General features: G+C 48.9%; 1 protein-coding gene across 1 annotated transcript in view; it reads left to right on the forward strand.

Moving 5' to 3' along the window:
- Nucleotides 1–20,497, forward strand: part of LOC119432743 (uncharacterized) — a 218,015-nt gene that overhangs the window by 100,535 nt on the left and 96,983 nt on the right. The window lies entirely within an intron of this gene.

Below are 20,497 nucleotides of genomic sequence, written 5' to 3' on the forward strand. Positions count from 1 at the left end.
TAGGAGCATCCACTGCTACTGCGGGAGACATGTGAACGAAAGCAGTTATACTCACAGTATTCGTGCCTGTGGGTGACCTAATGATTAAAATTAGTGCAAGAGCGATTTTGGTCGAATGCTGCTCGGCACGCTACGGGAGCTCAGCGCTTTGAAATGAAGTGCCCACAATGAGACGCCATCTGCGCTTATTAGGTGGAATTAGGAGCCGTACTTGAAGTCAAGTATCGCAAGAGGACTATTGCGTAGTACATTTCAAGCGGTGATGATGTTGCTTTCAAAATAGAGGCAAACATGGACATGTCCAAGTTTGCCTCTCGGACAAATTCTTGGCGTGGATTCGATGATTATTGGATGCGGCCCAAAACCACCTTTCCGTGTGATCTTTATCGTTGACACCGAGTCGCAACGGCAGTAAGGGACTATGTGTGAAAAATAATTCTTTGTTCTTTTTCTTACACTTCGAAACGATGTGCAAGAAATCGTGTGAGTGAGTGAAATAACTTTATTTATCGTGTTTCTTCCTTTCTCGATTCTCAGGGCATAGCGGCGGCGTACTCACGCGGCTGCTTGATATGAGCTCACTCCAGATTTGCTTGTGCTGCATGCTTTTTTGGAAAAGTGAAGATATTATTATTTTTTAGTTTGTACACATACACACGCAAGGACACGAAGGAAATGGGGACGAAGCAAGCTGACAACTGCCACCAAGAGGGGCAGAACGCCTGCCTACTCTTTGAAATGAAATACAGGAAATGAAAAAAGGACGAAAGGAAAGAGGAAATAAAGAAATGACGGAGACACAGACAGAACAAAACAAAACACAAATAACGTCTATAAACGGGAGGCCAAGTCAGTATCCTTCACAAATGTTAGCAGGGCTCGATGGGCCCATGGTCACGTCGAGCAGCACACCCCCTTGGAAACAGGCAATCGCCAAGGGTCGCACATATACCGCATTATGTGAAAGCACACAGAATGGAGCGCTATACGCTCACATTACGCCATCTTTTCATTTGTTTTCCACAGGCACGAAAGTAAGAGGTAGGCGTGGCACCTCGACAATGTTCCTTGCCTCTGTGCTCAAAGTCAGCAACGCGGCGCGTCGCACATCATCCTGCCATTCTCCGGGAGGGCAAAGAGGGTGGGCAGTCACGTCGACTAAATCATCCGCCCGCCGCACCGAGATTGCTACTAAATTACGTTTACGCGCCGTTCAAACACTGCGTAACCATTGGAGACGGACGCCAAACCCGAACCGACGCCTCCATAAAGAGTGCAGCCACCTCAAACCCACGCGTGATCCCCCCCCCCCCCTTCTTAAAGCACTTTCAGCCTTCACCGAAGACATCGTCGCATGTGCGCAAGAACGCCATACCTCGTCGACTACTAAGGTCGCTTGCTTTTCCTAGTTCTGCGTAGTTTTATTTCCTCCCTGTCCTATAGGTAAAGATGGGGTTAATGTGGGTCCAACTTGGAGAGGTTGGACGCGGCATGCTTCCGGTGAATCATTTTGCCAGTTCGCCTATAGTCTTGCTCGTGCGTGCGTGCTAGTATCTATACATAGTCCAAATATTCCGTCACTTGTTTTAGTGACTCATCACGCGTGGCGCCGCATTGCTCCGCCCCCCTGCAACCGCGAGCTGCGCGCCCGAGCTATGAATTACGACCGAGCAAGGTGTTTAAAACTTCGATCAGACGGGGAAAAGAGCCAGATGCTTGCGCGCTAACCGCGCTAACTTAAGACGCATAAACGAGATGACAAAACCTGCGATGTTACACAACGAAGACTGTGTTCGCTCACAGTGGGGAACCGGCAGTTATGTATCGGCAGTTTTACTGCGGTAGCCGTCCCTTCGCCGTGCGTCGCTGTGGCTAGATGCCATGGTCGTCATCACTCCAGAGAGAGTGATGCGGAATTAAGAGAAGGAAATGTCGGGAGGGTAGCCATTGTCTCGCCCAGCTGGCTACCCTACACGTGAGGAAGAGGGGAGGATGGGTAATATGGAAGAAGGAGAGTCAGCGTGCGAACATCCGCATTTTAATGTTCAGTTATGTATAGTTACAAGGGCTTGTACGTTCTACTTGCCTTCGAGCGCATTAACGATTCGGTGGCCTTGTGCGTGCTGCAGTACTTCCCCCAAGGTTCTGGGGTCTTTACTACCTGGAAAAGTCTATCGTCTTATACGCGGCTAAGAGTAGTGATCCGCGAAGTGCGCTGAGCATGTCGTTTACGGCCAGACATGATCTCCATAATTCGCGTGAACGCCTCACTGACCACCGTTGCCTTATTTATCTCATCGGAAGCGGGTGACAAGCTGCACATACTAGTCACAGCTCTTAAGGATGTCTGGAAGCCCGATATGAATGGCGTTGTTTATAAGAGGAACCCCGTCCAGGATCCATGTTCATTAAAGATGGCCACTGTCGTGGACCTGGACTAAAGCATCAGCACACAATCGAATAACATTTATAACACGTGACCGTACTTGAACCAGGTATTTCGATGAAGTAACAATTACAGATGGAGTTTCCCATTTCCAAGTTTCACCAGAGGCCACAAGTAACGTAGCAGCAGAGGTCTCCAGTTTAATTTTTACCACCTAGGGTTCACTGGCGCACTGCTAAACCTAAGCACACGGGCATTGTTTTTTTTTTTTTTTCATTTCGCCCTCATCTGAATGCGCCTGCAATTATACTCATGGTATTTAGCATCCCGAAGTGACACATAGTCTTTGAGACACAATCATAAAAAAAGAAACATTTCGGTTTTACGTGCCAAAACCACGATCTGATTATGAGGCACGCCGTAGTGGAGGGACTCCGGAATAATTTCGACCACCTGGGGTTCTTTAACGTGCACCCAAATCTAAGTGCACGGGTGTTTTCGCATTTCGCCCACATCGAAATGCGCGGCCTCCGTGGCCGGGATTTGATCCCGCGACCTCGTGCTTAGCAGCCCAACACCATAACCACTAAGCAGCCACGGTGGGTTACCCTAATACAGAACTGCTGATTAATTTTGAACACCATGGGCCGAATTCAAAAAGTATAACTGTTTGCCATTGGCCGATAACCTCATCTAATTATGTCCGGCATAACAATTGACTACCGCGTGCTCTTGCGAATACCTCTAGCGTGAACGCTATGGGTCATTACGATCAAGAATGAATATGCATCCTTATTGACCGATAATGCCGGGTACAACGTCTGTGGTGTCGAAGAAACTATCGAACACCGTCTGTGCTAATCCCCATCCTTTGAACATGAAAGGCTTGACTTCCGCACAGCCTTAAACCAGCTAGTCCAGACCTTTCTCGGTGGACAAGATCTTGGGACCATGGTCTCGCATATATCCCAGCTGTAGAAGCCCACAAAAGCGCTGGTGATATTTCCGAATGCTACCGGACTGTGCGATAGAGAACAGAGAACTTTCACTGCGTCTGCGCGACATCAACTCTTGACTTTCTCCCTTTCTCTCAATCTTTCCCCACTGCGGGGCAGCCAGTCGAATCCAGTCCTGGCTCACCTCCCTGCTTATCATTTATCCTCGAGCTTGACCTTTTTCTTTTCTTTTTCTTTTTTTGTGAATACGCGCCCTGTACTGCTTTCATCATCATCAACAGCAGCAGCCTATGTTTATGTCCGCTGCAGGACGAAGGCCTCTCCCTGCGATCTCCAATTACCCCTGTCCTGCGCTAGCTGATTCCAATTTCTAACTGCAAATTTCTTAATTTCATCCACCCCACCTTGTTTTCTGCTGTCCTCGACTGCGCCTCCCTTCTCTTTGGCACCATGGACTGCTTTAACCGGTGCCAAAAAAATAAGATGGTAGTCGAGTGTAAATTTTGCATTGAGCCATCCATCGATATGCGACTGCCATGGTCTGGAGTCGAACCTACGACCTTGTATTCAGCAGAAGAGCGTCATAGCTACTGAAGCCACCACTTTGTGTGATTACAACGTGAGCTAATACGTAAGCCCACGTATTTGCGTTTCACTTGGTATTATACCTTTCGGTTGAGAGAACGGTTGCTTCAGGGACCCTCGAAGCCCGCGTTCGGGCTTCGTACTGCGCGGCGCGTTTTATTTTTATTTTTTCCCAGACTGCAGCTGACCGTCGCCGTTCCCCGCAGCGAATCTGTTCCGCACCAGGCGTGCCACGTGATTAGTGCGTATTGCCCGGCGCCCCTGCCGAGCGGCGCACTGGTTCTTGAACTATAGCGGGTGGTCATTCCGCGAGGTCGACGGGGTCCTTATCCGCACCCCGCTGTGAGCGGAAGACCGTTGGCCGGCGGAGTCCGCAAGAGAAAGTGAAGGATAGGGATTCAACGTCGGATTACATTAGCAGACGCACCGGCGAACCGCTGTATGCCTCGGATAAAACGGGTAGGAAATATATATGTTCCTTTTGAATACCGCGCCTTTTATTTGATCTCGTCGTCATAGACACGGGTCGAGCGGGGTTGCATAGAGACCGCTATACGGTGCTGTCCCTTCCGCTTGAATGCCTCTCTGTTTTCGATGTGATTCCTGGAGCATCATTCTATAAAAGGGAAAGGGGGGGGGGGGGGATTGTGGTTGGTTGGTGCCTCCCGTGAACGCGCGGTAGATCATCCGTCCAGCTGCCGGGGACTTCCTTAGAATTCGTCCGAGGCTTTACTTTTTTTTTTTTTTTGTCGGACCGTTCTGCTTTTCCTGTGTCCACCCTATCTTGTCCAGCCGCAATTCGGCTCGCTAATGCTGAAGTATGAGGTCGCCTATCTCGGTCGCATCTTTAAGTTCACTTTCGCTGGGACGAAGACGGTGCCGTCCTGTTCTAACGGGAATTTCTTCGGGAAAAGAAAGAAGAAGGAAAAAGAAAGGTCATCCACCGCTGGGAACGTGGACCATCTCGACGTAAACTCACGCGCGAGGCCTCGACTTAGGAAGTCGTGCGGAGACGTCGGTTGAACGCGGCTTATAGGAGGACACAGCAAGATATGCAAACACAACAACCGCGTTCGCCCCTAACGCTTATTCGTATACATACTCTGAAGGGAACCGAACACCGTGCACGACTTGCCCACGCGTCGTCTTCGAATGAGGTTCTCGAGAAAGCTTTCGTTTTCCAGCGGTTAATCGTTGTCGGTGCGGGCAGTTCGTCGCATTCGCTGATCTCACCCTTATTGCGGGCTAAGTGAGGCAGGTTCAGCGGCCTCACTCTGTAAACCGAATAATGCGAAGTTCGAGAATGTCCAGCGTATTCGGGTTCCTAGGCATGGTGTGCGGAGCCAGTCGGTAACCCGGCATCTCCGGGAAACTACGCTCGTGATAACGCTAAAGGAACTTGTCCTTCGGAAAGTTGGTGTTTTATAGGTTTATTAAACGCGATGGTTTTGCCGCAAAGTACAGAGCATGGTTAGTATTACTAATATTTGTTTTGAAAACATATATAAGGTGTCCCAGCGAACATTTGCTAAGCAGTTCGACGAAACAAAATATTTAAACAACACAGTGCAATATACAATTTTAAGACCTGCGGTGTTCGGTTGTCAGAATGGCTGACGTCCGAATACCATAGTTCTTATAATTGTATCTCGGTCCATGTTCTTAATTTTTTTTTTTCGTTGAATGGCTTGGCTAACGTTCACTGGGACAGGAAGTGAAAGCGAGGATAAGCTTGGGAACTGCCGCCAGAAAGGGCACAATGCCTACCTACTCTTCAGATAGGCGGAGGAGACAGAAACACGGGAAAGGAAGATAGGAAGAAGGCAATGAAAGAGACAAGAGCAAGATGACAAATCTCTAAGAATAGAGCACAGCACATTCTCACGTATGGCCCGTCAAGGGAATAGGAAAGACAAAGAGAAGCGCCTGCTTCGTTCTACGTACTGTGCGCCAAGAACAACATGTGTAATAAATAGTGATAATGCGTTCGGAAACTCTCTGAATGATTTCGTCATATGTAGCCACACCATTGCAAAAATAGCTAACAGGCTTTGCGTACGAGCTGCGACAACGCGACGCACTTCGCGCCGCCTTGCATTGTGACAATGCACGGGACATGCTCCTCACCATCATCAACACATATATGTGTAACATGACACTTTGGAGTTTCCCAAATTAAATTGCCATATTTCTAGCATCTTCCTCACATACGTATACCGTATAAAACAGCTCCCCTCAACCACACCAGTGCGCGGTGCCCTTCCACACCACCCATATTTATAGCTTGTCACCGAATGTTTACTTTAATTTCGAACGAAAAATTAGCTATCTGTTTCATGTTTTTGCGTGACACAAATTTGATCGCTAACCGCGCAGCGTCACATCAAACACACGATCATATCCTAAACCTTTATTTTAAGCTTTGATTTTTCACTCAGTGGTTATGGTTCTAGGACAGGTGCACAAAATAACGTAACAAGCTGGTGGTGGCTCGTATGGCGTTGTTTGGGCCGGTCTAACAAACATCTGTCATCAATCTGTGGGGTGCCCGTTGCTCCCTAAGACATTCGTTAACCAATTACCTATTCTTGTGAGTACTGCGGTGACTAATCTCTCGTGCCTCACATGATTTGTATACCTGCCTTGTGACGTCATACAACTTTCCATCGCTCTAGGTACTGTACCTTAAGAACGCATATGCACATTAATAAATTAATGACTACGATGATTTCGCTGATTCTCCACATGACATTCGTGATGACTGATTACATACACCGTGTAATGACGAAGAGAACGTATCGAAAACACACTACATGTATATCTGCGACTATGCAGAGTAATTTCCATCCTTTCATAGGACGATTAGCTGAGTAATAGAGATGTGTAAGCCCGAAACGTCGTCAGAGTGTTCCGGAAGTTGCATCTACTGATTGGCGCAGCTAACAGCAGCAAGACTTGCTTCGTTTCTAGTTTTCTCTTAGCAAGAGAGATGAGCGATAGGAAACTGCCAAGAATGAACAACACGCTTCTGATATCACTCCTTTTGTTCTTTGCTTTATTCAGCGTGCCTCCCTGCGGTCATTACGAGGTATTAGGTATCACAGTGGACACGCGCATTCGCGATTCGTCATAGGATTCTGCGGGTTCCGGCAGATCGAATGCGAGTTCGTGCCCGGAGAAACTGCGGCGCCTGGTCACTGTGGCGTGCCCCCCCCCCCCCCCCCCCCCCTACGCGCACATTTCCGGCCAATTTACCCTCCGTCGATTATCGAGGAGAGACCAACCACTAATCCGACCACTTCCAGAACAGTAACCTCCCCTTACCCTTGTTTCTCTTACCAACCTTACCTCATTCTCATTACGCTATGCCGCGTTGCTGGGTGCACGAGTTGGACAAGAACGATGATTATCGAATGAGGCTGTTCATTAGGAGAGACGCGGGTTCCCGGTTCTGTACACAGAGGGCGAGGCGGTAGCGAAGAAGTCGGTGTGGGTCGTAAAAAAGTGAAGCGTGAGTCGCGGCTCACGACTGTTACGCTCAGTCCTGTTAATGGTGTGCATTGTTGCGAAGGCTATATACGGCTGGCGAACGAGCTAATTGCGATTCGTGCTAGTAGCAACGCGAAATGCGACAAGGAACACGAGCTGACGGGCGATCGGCAACCGAGTGACTCTCATCGTTTCATGGCACTTTCTGTGCAGTTGGCAGATAATTATTATTTTTTTGAAAGCATATATACACTATATAGACAGGAAAATGAAAGCGAGGAGCATGCTGGTAACTGCCACCGGAAGGGGCACAACGCCTGCCTATACCCTTCATAAAGGAGGAGACAGAAACATAGAAATGGAAGATAGGAAGAAGGGGAAAAAGAAGAGAAAGCTCAAGATGACAGACCTCAAAGAATTAAGCAGAACACACACAGTACAGGTAACACACAGTAGGGCCGGTCACTCCAGGTCATGCCGTTGGTCATGCCACTAAATAATGTCGAAATAAAAGAAATAGTGTCTGAGGTCCCGTCACCCGAAAACAGGAATAGGCTACAAACGTGATCCTAAGTTAGTTACTTTTAGTAAATGTAAGAAGAGCGCGATGCGCCTGATCGCGTCTAGACGCACAACCACCGGGGTACAAACATCCGTCGGTTGTCGTACACCGCAAACGTATGGTTGTTGATGTTTTTGCGTCGCTGTTGTCGTTTTCCTTGTCATCGTCGTTGTTGTTTTCGTTGTCGTGGTCGTCGTCCTTTAAATGCAGATACCTGGACAATAGCTGCCTAACAACCGGTCATCGCAAGGCACAATATAAGAGCCAACGCTTTCGCGACCTCCCTCCTCTTATCCAACAAAAACAAAAGCAAAAATACTGCGAAGAAAGCTTGTCACACATACCACAAGCACAAACAAGCCTACATACCATGCACACACACAAAAAAATTATGCGTGGTTCTGCTATCGCAAACACCACAGACCAGCGGAGCTGGAGGAAACCTAGTAAAGTAGTGGCAAACCACACACTTAGTCTAATTTTGCTGGGCTTTCCCCCTCTCCGCTGGTTTCTGGTGTTTGCGATAGCAGAGCTACGCATAATTTTTCTGACATGCCGGTGCAGATTGAAAATGCTAATGTTAGCAATCTCTCGCTTCAGTCTTTCGGAAGCGACGAGTGTCCAGCTCTCTGGTCGAAACCTGCCGAGCCGCCGCCAGAGGCATCGGCTGAAGTCACGGACACCGGGCGCGTTCGGCGCGAACCCGGGGAAACTCTATGCAGCTCTACGCGCCCCACTACCACCTGCCTCACTCCTCCTCTGCACCTCGCATCGCCTATGCTGCGCGATGCTATTTTATTGCGATAGCAATTATATGGACACTCAAAAGCAGATTTCTGCCGTCGGCGTCGCCGTCTCCGTCGCCGTGAGGTTCGGTATGACGTCATTTGGAGAAGAAATCGTCGCCGGTGGTAAGTGGTTCTTGAGGGAAAGGGAAAGGTTGGCGCTATCTTCTGCAGCCCTTGAGGGAGCACGGCTCAGTGCCAATGCGCCGAACGCTGTATGTGCGAGTGAAAGGGGGCGAGGGGCGCGTCTTTCACGGGGAGTGAACGCAACGCGGAGAACAAACGCGCGTTCTGCGCCGTGCTCGCTTCTGCGCCGGGCTGCAGAAGTAGGCGTCTCTTTCCTCCTTTACAATCACCACATATGTAGAGCAAACGCGCCTTCTTCCGACGCGCGAGAGGCCGTGGGGGGGAGGGGGAGGGAAGGGAGGCGACGTTTAGCTGCGGCACCAAGTGCCTATTTATATCAGAGGCTCCGGCAACAGTCACCAACGCCGCACGCATTTTGAGCTAACGCGGGCAAAACGCCGATGGCGTCGACAACAGTTCTGCGTGTTGCCGATGCTGCTGCATGTCCAAGTTTATACAGCTGATAAAGCTAATATCATTACTCCGTATAGCTAGCTCTCTACAAGTTTGCTATCGCAATTGATGCTTCGCCTTTCAGGCGAAACTGCGACAACTTTTTTATACTGTGCTTTCACTCTCCCTCAGTTCTCTCTCCCCCAGCTCGACGAAGCTGCGGACGACGGAATGATCATTATAGCGAGGTTCTAAAAAAGTTGTCGCAGTTTCACCTGAAAGGTGAAGCATCAATTGCGATAGCAAATTTGAAGACAGCTATAGGGAGTAATGATAGCAGCTTTATCAGCTGTATAAACTTGGACATGCAGCAGCACCGGCAACACACAGAACTGTTGTCGACGCCGTCGGCGTTTTGCCCGCGTTCGCTCAAAATGCTTGCGGCGTTGGTGACTGTTGCCGGAGCCTCTGATATAAATAGGCACTTGGTGCCGCAGCTAAACGTCGCCTCCCTTCCCTCCTCCTCCCCCGCACGGCGTTTCGTGCGTCGGAAGAAGGCACGTTTGAGAGACGCCTACTTCTGCAGGCCTTAAGGGAGCACAGAGCAGAACGCGCGTTTGTTCTCCGCCGTGCGTTCACTCCCCGTGAAAGCGCGCGTCCCTCGCGCCCTTTCACTCGCACATACAGCGTTCGGCGCGGCGACGATTTCATCTCCATTGACGTCATACGGAACCTCACGGCGACGGCTACGGCGACGGCGACGGCGACGCCGACGGCAGAAATCTGCTTTTGAGTGTCCATATAATTGCTATCGCAATAAAAGAATGAAATAAATCAATAAGGCTACAAAAACACTTTGGGGGATAAAACCACCAACAACGTACAATGCAGAGGGCGAACGGAGCTACCGAAGGGCAGCCGTTCCTAACTAGCAAACAACTAACTAACTAACAAACGGCATTTCTTATGCTGTATACTAAACGGGACATATGACTTAGATCTATTCATGCTCACGTCAGTGCTACAGCGCTCGTATAAGCCCACGTGATTATTTACAAAGCTGAACCTTTCCCGCTTCTGCGTTCATCTGCGTCATTGCCACAAATCACGAAGCAGTGGATCGTGACTAGCAGACACTGCCTTGGGCCACCAGCAACCATCGTTGTCTAACGTCATATGCAAGCTACCGTGCGGCCCGCGCTGTTGAAGAGGCCAACTAATTTGACTTGGACGGAATTTTTTCAACTTTTCGGAAAAATACGCAGGCATCATTTAAAAACATTATTTCACATATTTGTGTGTGAAATGTAATCTGTTATCAGTGTGTGCTAGTTAACTAGGGCGTATACTATAGTCAACTAAGAAATCGGTGCTGCGTCTTATAATCTGAAGTAAATGTGGCAAACCAGCACCAGCTGACGACAAGGTGAGCGGAAGCACTCAAAGCCACACATCCATACATTTAATCATGAGCCAAAGATTATGAATTATGTTCACTGGTACAAATTTGTTTGTCAATTTCATTCGCACCTGAATCTAAAGGCTGTAATTGGAATTTCATTCGCATCCTGAATCTAAAGGCTGTAAAAAGATTGCGGTCCATGAGAGCAAGCTCAAACTGTACCTGCGGTGAGAAAGAAAAGCCTAGTTAAAAACTGTCTACTAATTGTGACCACCTGGTGCGCACCGAAATAACTGTCACGAGGACTGGACAATGATAGCTTACTAAAGCTTATTTCCCGCGTGTTGCGTATCGTATGTCGGAGCTACCATTACGTTTACTTGTCGCAAAAGAGCTCGCCCAGAACAGAAACGAAGAAAACAAACCCTTTCTTTGTTCTCATCCACTCTTCGACCTTAGCCTTTAAGATAGGTTTACACGCTGGGTCAAAGTCTGGCCGTCTGATCTGTGGGTCAAACAGTCACGTGGTCACTTTACGCAGACGCCACCGGGCAAGGTCACATGCTCACAGCCAGAGCGAGCTCGCGGAATCCTCGTGCTTACTCGCACCTCGAACGCTTAAGCTCGTTGCCGAAGCACCGAAAACAAAAATTAAATTCTGGGATTTTACGTGCCAAACCCACGACCTGATTATGAGGCACGCCGTATTGAGGGACTCCGGATTAATTTTGACCGCCTGGGGTTCTTTTAAAGTGCACTCAACGCACGGTACACGGGCGTAGTTGCATTGCGCACCCAATTGAAATGCGGCCGCCGTGGCCGGGATTAGCACCCGTGACCTCATGCTTAGCAGCGCAAAACCATAGCCACAAGGCCACCACGGCGTGGGGCCGAACCCCCAAAACCGAGAGTGTTTTTTCTCTTCACCTCGCTCGTGGTGAGAGTCTATATGGTATGCTGCGCAATCCGACTATCCGACATGTTCGTTTATCACCACCAAACCAACAACGTAAATACGCGCCTATACGGTCGCAAACGCGATTCCGCAACATATAGCCAGTCCAGCGAGCCCGACTATAGACTGGACAGACGAGTGACGACCGCTCAAATGGACGGATGGAAATACCGCCCAACATTTTTCATCCGCACTGCGAGCGGAGCGAGACCCCGCGAGGGCAGCAAGTTTCGAAGACGTATGATACGTTATACTCTGCGAAAACTCCCGTTTCTGTCGTCGTGTGAATGCGCATTTGTGTGTATAAGAATGTTATAGCCGGGGTACAAAGCAGCGCTATTGCAGGATGCTAGAATTTAACTGTGCTTTAATGCGATACGCCTTCCTAGCGCATTACCGCTGTTTAGATTATTGCGATGCGCTATAAATGCGATGGGATGCGCCACTGTCGCATTCATGCAAATAAGCCTCGTTTACATGTAACGCATTACCCCTGGTGCGATGGTTCAATACCACCTAGATTGGATGGTTGTGGTAGAGCACTGCACGGGCTCGAGTTTTTTGACGCAGGCCCGGGCCGGGCTCGGGCTTTCTGGTGGTGTGCATGTAACGTGCAGCGAGTTATTATCGGGCGTCTCAACTCTGAAAAACATGTAATTTTCGGTCTCGGGCCGGGTTCGGGCCAGTTTCGAGCCGGGCTCGGGCCTAAGGTAAAGGGGTGGCGGGCCGGGCCGGGCGGGTAACGTAGATTATTTCCGGGCTCGGGCCGGGCCCGGGTCTCGCCATAAACGTTTTGATCGGGCTCGGGCGGGCCGCCCAACGTAAAAACTGGCCCCGGCCGGGCTCGGGCTGAAAAAATCGGCCCGTGCAGTGCTCTAGGTTGTGGTACACGGCGCCGCACATCGAAGGCAAAGCAGCGCTTGCGGCGTCGCCATCCGGATCGCCATTTTCTCATCGATCTCGCTGTCCCGTAGAGCAGCAGATGTGCAGCAAATTCCTACTCGAAAGTCCTAATGTGACGCGATCACGCTTACATGCACTCCGAATGTCGACTTACTCGTCTCAATCCACCCCTGTCTGGCGCATTAATGTGACACGCTTTCCTAGCGAATTAGCGCCGTTTGCATGGTTGCGATGCGGTAAAAAGTTGAGGTGATGCGGCGCGATGCGCCAGTTGTCGCATTCATGTCGACGCGGCTACAGCTGCTATCGCATATCGAATTATGTACAGCGGGCTGGGCAGCATGCCAATGTCGTAGTCGTCGTATAGTCAAGCTATACGCCGTCGCGACGAGCTCCCATGAGAGTAAACGTACGCTTACGACCTTCGACCCGCCGAAAATATCTGCTGTCTTGGGGAGCTTAATTTTTGCCTTCATTTTCCGGTAGCCACGGGATGAGGCTCATTTTAGGCTGGTAAATGCTCGTGGCTTGGCGAGCAAGCGCGCCTTAAACGTTTTGAACGCGAACGACTCGCCGGTTACTGACCTCGGCTTTCAGCGAGGCCCCACAACGACCGCAATTTTGGGAGAAAAATAAAAATAAAGGCACCGCCTCCTATTAACGCTCGTTCAAATCTCCTAACGCAGAAGAAAAGGTTTGACATCCCCAAGTTACAATCTTTCTCTCTCTCTCTCTCTCTCTCTCTCTCTCTACACGTTTTGCTGTCTCACACCGTAATTTATGTGTGCTTTTTAACAATATTAGGAGAATACTACGAGTGCTCTAATTACAGCGTATAACTTCAATTAAAAACCAGCCTCACTTACAGTTCATGTCTTCTATACGGCCACCCGGCACCGAGGGAACGACGTCTCAAGCCTAAAAATAGCGCCCTGTAAGCAGCCACACTGTTCACACTCCCGGGGTTCTCCAGCGGCGGGGAAATTATCGGTGAGAACAACAGCAATAACGATTATGCTTGCCAGTGCTTTCTCTCAATTTGCTTTTTTTTTTCAGCAGGCGTAGCGTTCGTGTACGTAATGCGTACGCGGGGGTCATAGTGCCGAAAGGGACACCATGCATCGTCCGAGCACGCTGTGTACATGCATACGTTGTCCGAGTCGCGCTGCTTAATTACCCGAGGAATATGTGACAAATGGCATGCCGGAAGCGTCCACTCTCCTCCACCGGAAGATAGCTCAAGGCAATGCAGCTAGCAGATAGAGTCGCATGCACGCTCGGTCATTGTTGTCACGCGCTGTGTCCAACTGCGCGTGCGCCTTCTTGTTTTTGTCCCATCGCGCACACTCTCACGCGCATGTTTATATTCGCGCGCATTGTGGAAACGGCTCGCGTCGTGAGCGCGAACTCCCCTCCGCTGCGGCGATGTGGGATCGCTAGCCACTTCCGTTTTAAGAGGACTGCAAATGCGCGATGGAGCGTCCGGATTCGCTCCCCCCCCCCCCCCCCTCCCTGACAGAACTCCGGGGAGGGGGGGGGGGGGGGGGAGGCGCAAATTGAATACGGGAGATCAACGGCCTTTCGTGACACCTGTATTACATTCGTTCCCCGTGCCCGTCTGGGTTATAATGCGACCAAGGCATGCCGGCGGAAGTGATCCTTTAAACGCGAGTCGTTGGCGAAGTCGAAAACGGAGGGGCCGTAAATGAGAAGCAGTTTGTCCGCGACCTCTTGCGGGGACTGAAAGAGACATTTAACATTCGCGCGTGAGGACAATGCATGTTTGTTGCTTCTGCACAAGTGCGTCCGAAACCGAAAAAACAAATTGCTGCGCACGTGAAGAGAGCAGGAGAAAAACAATCGCAAGAGGGCAAGGTGGAGAGCTCAAGGGCTTCTACACTCCGCCACGGGTAAATTAAGGCGTCGAGGTGGTGTATCATGGTGGCGATGGGCTGCGGCAGGGCTGCGACTCATGCAAAACGCAGGTCGAAGGGAAAGAGGCAGGAAACGGGACGTTCTTATGTGCAGCTAATTGCGTTTTGATCTGTGGAAACACAAATCCATTTCCACATGCATTTGTGGGAGCAATTTGCATTCATTCATTCATTTATTCACGCGTTCGTTCACTTTACTTTATTCTATATTGCTGTACCTCAATAGCATCACAACAACGAGACAGTGCTCCATAATACCCTTAGGCGAATAGACTAAGCTCGTGGAGACTCCTAATTCCAAACAATTTGCAGCACATCTGTTTGTTTCCGTTTGCTTACATTTCTACCCTAATTCACGGGCTCAATAGGTGTCAGCGGCATGCACAAATAAAAAAAATGGTAAAGAGTTATGCAGGTTCAGTGTAGGGTAGCCAATGAAAGTTTCGCTTTAAACAAGCAATCAGCAATTCGAATAGGGGTACCGACTAGTTCAATATTAATCCTTGTAATATTGGTTACTTAAGAACAGGACCAGACGTTTCTATACTCGCGGACAACTTTCTGGGGCAATGGCTGCTGTTCGGGGCATTGTTGAATCCCACCATATTGTCGAGTTCGTCATCTTGTCAGCTCTGATTGGCCCAGAAGGTGGCTACGGCCCCTCTTATTGGCTCGGAGTCCGCCATTGCAGAATTTGACAAAATGGCAGAACTTGACAATGTCGAGAAGAGCAGACCGCGAAGGGAAAGCTACGGAGGCAAAGGGCGCGCAAGTAAGAGCACATCCTGAAAATAGTCCCACATTTTCATCCGCGCAAGCACAGGCTAATGCGAAACTGTCGCACGTAAAACAAATCTAGCTGATTCCACCGTTACTAGATTACTTTGCCAGAAAGAGGTAATCTAGTAACGTTGGCTGATTCGACGTCAGTTCCAGGAAACCAGAAGCGCTGTCAATCTATACCGGACTACATGGCGCCGTAGCACATGTGTAGAAGCTCCGCATCCGTAGCTTTTAAAGCGAAGCTTTATATGTCTAGGCGAAATCGCCTGTGTACAGAAAATTATCAATCAGCAGCATTGGCTCGAGCGTCGTCGTCTTCTTCAGCAGCGGGTTCATTGCCTCGTGCTCAGCACGCGCTCGTGCCACTGCTCCCGCGTTCGTCGTCGTCGTCTGCTTCCAGAGCTGGCTGCGTTGCCGCTCATCATTCCAGCGTAGAATTTCACTTCTCTTTTGCCATCGTAATGGGGAGGCCGCGTTTGCGGGGGTATAAGCCATTCATTTCCCTACGTAACGAACAGATTTAATTTTGAAGCAATTTAATTTCGAAGAATCGGAAGCCACAATGGCGGGCGAATGCTGGCAACCACGCCGCCGAGCAAATTCGAGGCATCGAACGCAGGCGACAACAGTGGACTGCGGGCATACCGTGAGTGACGTCGTTCTCTCCGCCGCAGCCGAACGTGTGTGTAACCTCATATATGAGAAATACTTTAATGAACCCTAGGGATTAGCCCAGTGACAAACACCGGGGCCACACGTTTCAGCTTCGCGGGTTTAACCATCTTTAAGGAGTGGAAGAGCCGACGATTTTTTTTTCTTTACTGCCACATAAATTTGTCCGAGAGTATAAACGTCAACCCCGTTTAAAACTTAAAATGTTTTCGCATACAGATTTGTAGCAGGCATACCATATATCGCCTAGGGACAGGCCCGTTTGGCTTTCCATCTATCGGGGCAATGTACACGAGAGAACGTTCACTGCTGATCTGCAGGAGGGGTGCCGAAGCGGACCACCATAGACGTCCACTCTTTACGGCAGGCAGCCCACCCAACATTTTTCACTTCTCTCCTCCCGCATTTACGCAGCCGCCTAAATCCTCGTGACGGCATCGATAGGCCTGATCTGCAGGCAACACAAAAGCACACATTCAGAACCAGGCCTTCCACGTGTGTATCGGTGTGTGTGTCTTTCTTTCTCTTTCCTTTCTTTCTTACCTTCTTTCTTACCTTCTTTCTTTCTTTTTGTTTGTTATGCTGCTCCGGCAGAAGTTTCGTTCCGCCGAGCACACCATATCCGCCCCGAAAGCGCCCAGCATAGCAAGCCTCGCGTGGGCTACGCGATGGGGGTGAGATCGAGACGGAGGGTAAGGCAGTGGCGTGGCCTTTATAGCGCACTCGGTCAGTGATCCCCAAAGAGGGCATTCCGAGCCCCGAAACCTACACGAGAGACCTTTCCCCTCCCACTGCCTGCTGCTTCTTCGGAAGCACGGTTTGATACGCTTTCATGGATCGACCACAACGCCGGCCTCTGGCTCGGCTCGGTTCGGCTTAGCTCGTCTACATGCTCACGTTCTCGCGCGATTCGACGACGACAGCCTGCGCGTACCAGACGGGCCAGGCGCTGCTACTACACGTCCTCACCCCGCAATAAAAGCAGGAAACAGGTAAAAAAAGAAAAAAAAGTACATACTGGCCAACAGCGGCTAAAGAGAAGAAGAGCGTCCGGCGTTTGCCTGTCGACAGCTTCGGTAGGCAGCGAAACAGCGGCTGGACGAACCGCAGGAGTTGCAGAAGTATAGAAGCCAGTAGCAGGCCTTCTCTATACTCATTACCCTCTCGTAGTCTGTTTCTTTCTTTTTTTCAGTTTTTTTTTTTCTCATTGTACTTTTGTTTCTCTTTCGTTGCTTCTAGTTTACCTCCGTCGCATTCCCTTTCTCAAAATGATGGCCGGAGAGGAGGCACGTAAGCCTCGCTGCCGCGAGGCTTAAGATGAACTGAAGTCTGGTCGTCCGCGGCGTCGTCGTCTGCTCGATGCACCGGAACGGTTTGGTCGTTCAAGCCTGTCGGAGGAAAGGCAGTTGCTTTATTTTCGATTCTTTTGTTTCTAGCTAAGTTGGCGTGCCCACCCCGTTCCTTCGTCTGCCTCTTGAAGGCTCTGTGCGTGTATATAGGGCTGCTGCTGCTGCTGAACCCAAATTGCGTATACGATGGCGGATGCCGGCTGGGTAGTAGACCGGGGGTCGTTGTCGAACGGGCGCTCTCACGTGCCCGCTGAACCAGTTCCTTCTTGACGGTCGAAGGCGTCCGGAGTGACGGTCGACCCCCGGGCACACAGCCCGAGCAACACAGTTCACACAAGCGCCGTTTCGAGACGTTCTGGGCTACCGGTGGGCTGCGCCCTTGACTGCTGGCTCCGTTTTCCTGCAGACGTCGCTGCGACGACGCCTAGGTGTCGTGTGAATCACGGCCCGTTGTCAACGGAAACATGCAAAGGGAGCCTTGTAAGCAAGGGAGCTTAACCCTGTAATTTCGACACCCAGTTTCCATATCAAGGAAAATTAGAACAATTTGTTCTCATGTATTCCTGACCATGGAGATTGCACCGTATGCGCAAAAAAGAAATCATACGTTATTAAAGTAACGAATTCTTTAGTGATTGGTTTGATGAGCCTTCTAGCACCTAAGGGAGGGGGAAGTCGCGCTAGCGCATCAAAATGCTACTATAGGCTATGCCTTATGATTCCAGTTCTTAAATCACAATGTTGAGGTGCCAAAATCAGCGTAGCATGTACACGATACCTTGGACATTACAGGACTAAATGTCAGGTAGCTGGTTTCACCAATTCATACAACGTTAGAATGTGGGCTAAAGCATTCGAGGCAGCTGTAGCGAGCAGCTTATGAAAATAAAGAGGAAATGCAAATAACAAACACAACGGAGACCTCTGAGAAGTTGTGACCGAGCTCCTCCACCAAGCTGTACAAGCATCATCTTTAGTGTTAGTCGCTATCTATCTATCTATCTATCTATCTATCTATCTATCTATCTATCTATCTATCTATCTATCTATCTATCTATCTATCTATCTATCTATCTATCTATCTATCTATCTATCTATCTATCTATCTATCTATCTATCTATCTATCTATCTATCTATCTATCTATCTATCTATCTATCAAAGGAACATTTAGTTCTCCACCTGAAATATGGGGGTAACGGACAGAAAGCTACAAACTGTAGCTTGGCGAGGCTCAGTCACCCTAGTCACTACGTAATGGCGCAGTCTTTCAACCAGAGGTGTTTTGGGAAATTTCGCGCTGTGAACGCGAACCACACCCGATTCGCGTGGCACAAGTATGTTACGTTACAACAGTAACATAGTTGCATTCAGCCTCGATTCCACGAAAAATTCTGTCGATACCGCGATAAAACTCTTTCGCGCATCCGTTGCAGCCAAAACCTCCCCACACACTTTTTTTTTCTGTCGTCGACGTACGCCGCGACCGGCTGGGCGTATAACGTCGACAGAGAGGACTTAGTGTAATGCCGGAGCTTTCTTTAGCCAAATTCCGCTGTGCCTTATCCGTGCAAGGTCATGCCCTACTGAATTCGAGACATGTTGGCCGCATTCCTTATGCAGTGAACATAGCATTGGCTCCAATCAGTGAGAGAAATTGGGGCGATCACCGCAAATTAAGTGGGACAATAGGCGCGTTCCTTGTTGCATATATATATATATATATATATATATATATATATATATATATATATATATATTTAATGCTTCTTTCCACGAGGCGTTAAGTCTGTTGTTATTATAAAATAAGTTGTCGTGGGAAGACTGCATGAGGGCAGATAATAGCTCGACTACTGTATTTCACTGTGTTCTACGTCAAAATATATAGTTAGTTAGTTAGTTAGTTAGTTAGTTAGTTAGTTAGTTAGTTAGTTAGTTAGTTAGTTAGTTAGTTAGTTAGTTAGTTAGTTAGTTAGTTAGTTAGTTAGTTAAAGTTGCAAATCAGTTGTGCGGAAGACCGTAGGGTGGAGGAAGTTTCACGAAAGAAAGAAGTTGGCATCCGCCTGTACAGTAGCACGAACCTAGTCAGGTCACAGTACCATGACGAATTTTTCTTCAACTGTGAAGCTTCCTCTCTTAGAATCCCTGCCTGGATTTCCTCTGTAGCTGCGTGCTGCCCGTCTGTTGATGCCATTTTTTCTCTTTCTATAGATAGAACTATAATGAGGATTAATCACAATAAAAGGGAGGGGGCCACGACGTAGAGTTATGTCAACTAACTTCTCAGTCCACACCACTACACAAATGCAGGAAGCATTTTACTGTCTTTGACTTTTGGTGCGAGAGGGCTTCGTGTACTAAAATGGATGTAGAGTTGTTGCTGTTTTATGCCCCTACACCTTCAGAAATCGTGCATGATTGAGGGAGTGATTGACCTGACGGTACTGGGAATGTTTCCCACAATCTGCAACATTTGATTATCAAATGAATAGACCATTACATGAGCAAATGAAACACAAACACACACAGAGACACACACACTCTAAATGTTAGTCCACTATGAGCATAACGATGAACATTTAGCGTCTACACACTTGAATCGATGAGCAACGTGTGCGCATAATGTTGCTGTGTAAATGATTTAGCTCTTGCGCTTTGATAGGGCAGAGACGTTTCCATGTACTTTAAGAATGTGCATGAGATTTGAATGGCGAATTCGCTCAGGAAACAGCCGATAAGTGTCCTTACGAACACTATACTCTTGTCCGCTACACACTGCGCGCGCGGGGGGGCAGAAAGGGGCTTTTGAAGAGGGAATATGAGGACAGAGGGCGAGAAGAAATGCAGTTGCTGGACGGATAGACATATCGCAGACACGTTCTGCACAGGAAGCCTGCAGCGCGTTGTATAACCATGAAGTAATCAATAAGTGATAAGCGAGAGTCTCACCCCTGCTCGTGCTCACTCAGCAAATCTACTTTATGGTTGGCCTATGTGGCCAACAGGAGTTTAGACCACGTGGAGCCAACATATATATATATATATATATATATATATATATATATATATATATAGGATGTTTCAGCGAACACTTTCGTAATTTATTTAAGGATGCCTGTGGCAGATAGCCCAATTCTAGTTAATGAGTTGGTCTAACCGAAGAGGCGGACATTATTGGCACAAAAAATTGAAATGCGTAATCAACTAATTGGCATAAA

Source organism: Dermacentor silvarum, chromosome 11 (genome assembly GCF_013339745.2).
Source record: "Dermacentor silvarum isolate Dsil-2018 chromosome 11, BIME_Dsil_1.4, whole genome shotgun sequence".
Taxonomy (NCBI): domain Eukaryota; kingdom Metazoa; phylum Arthropoda; class Arachnida; order Ixodida; family Ixodidae; genus Dermacentor; species Dermacentor silvarum.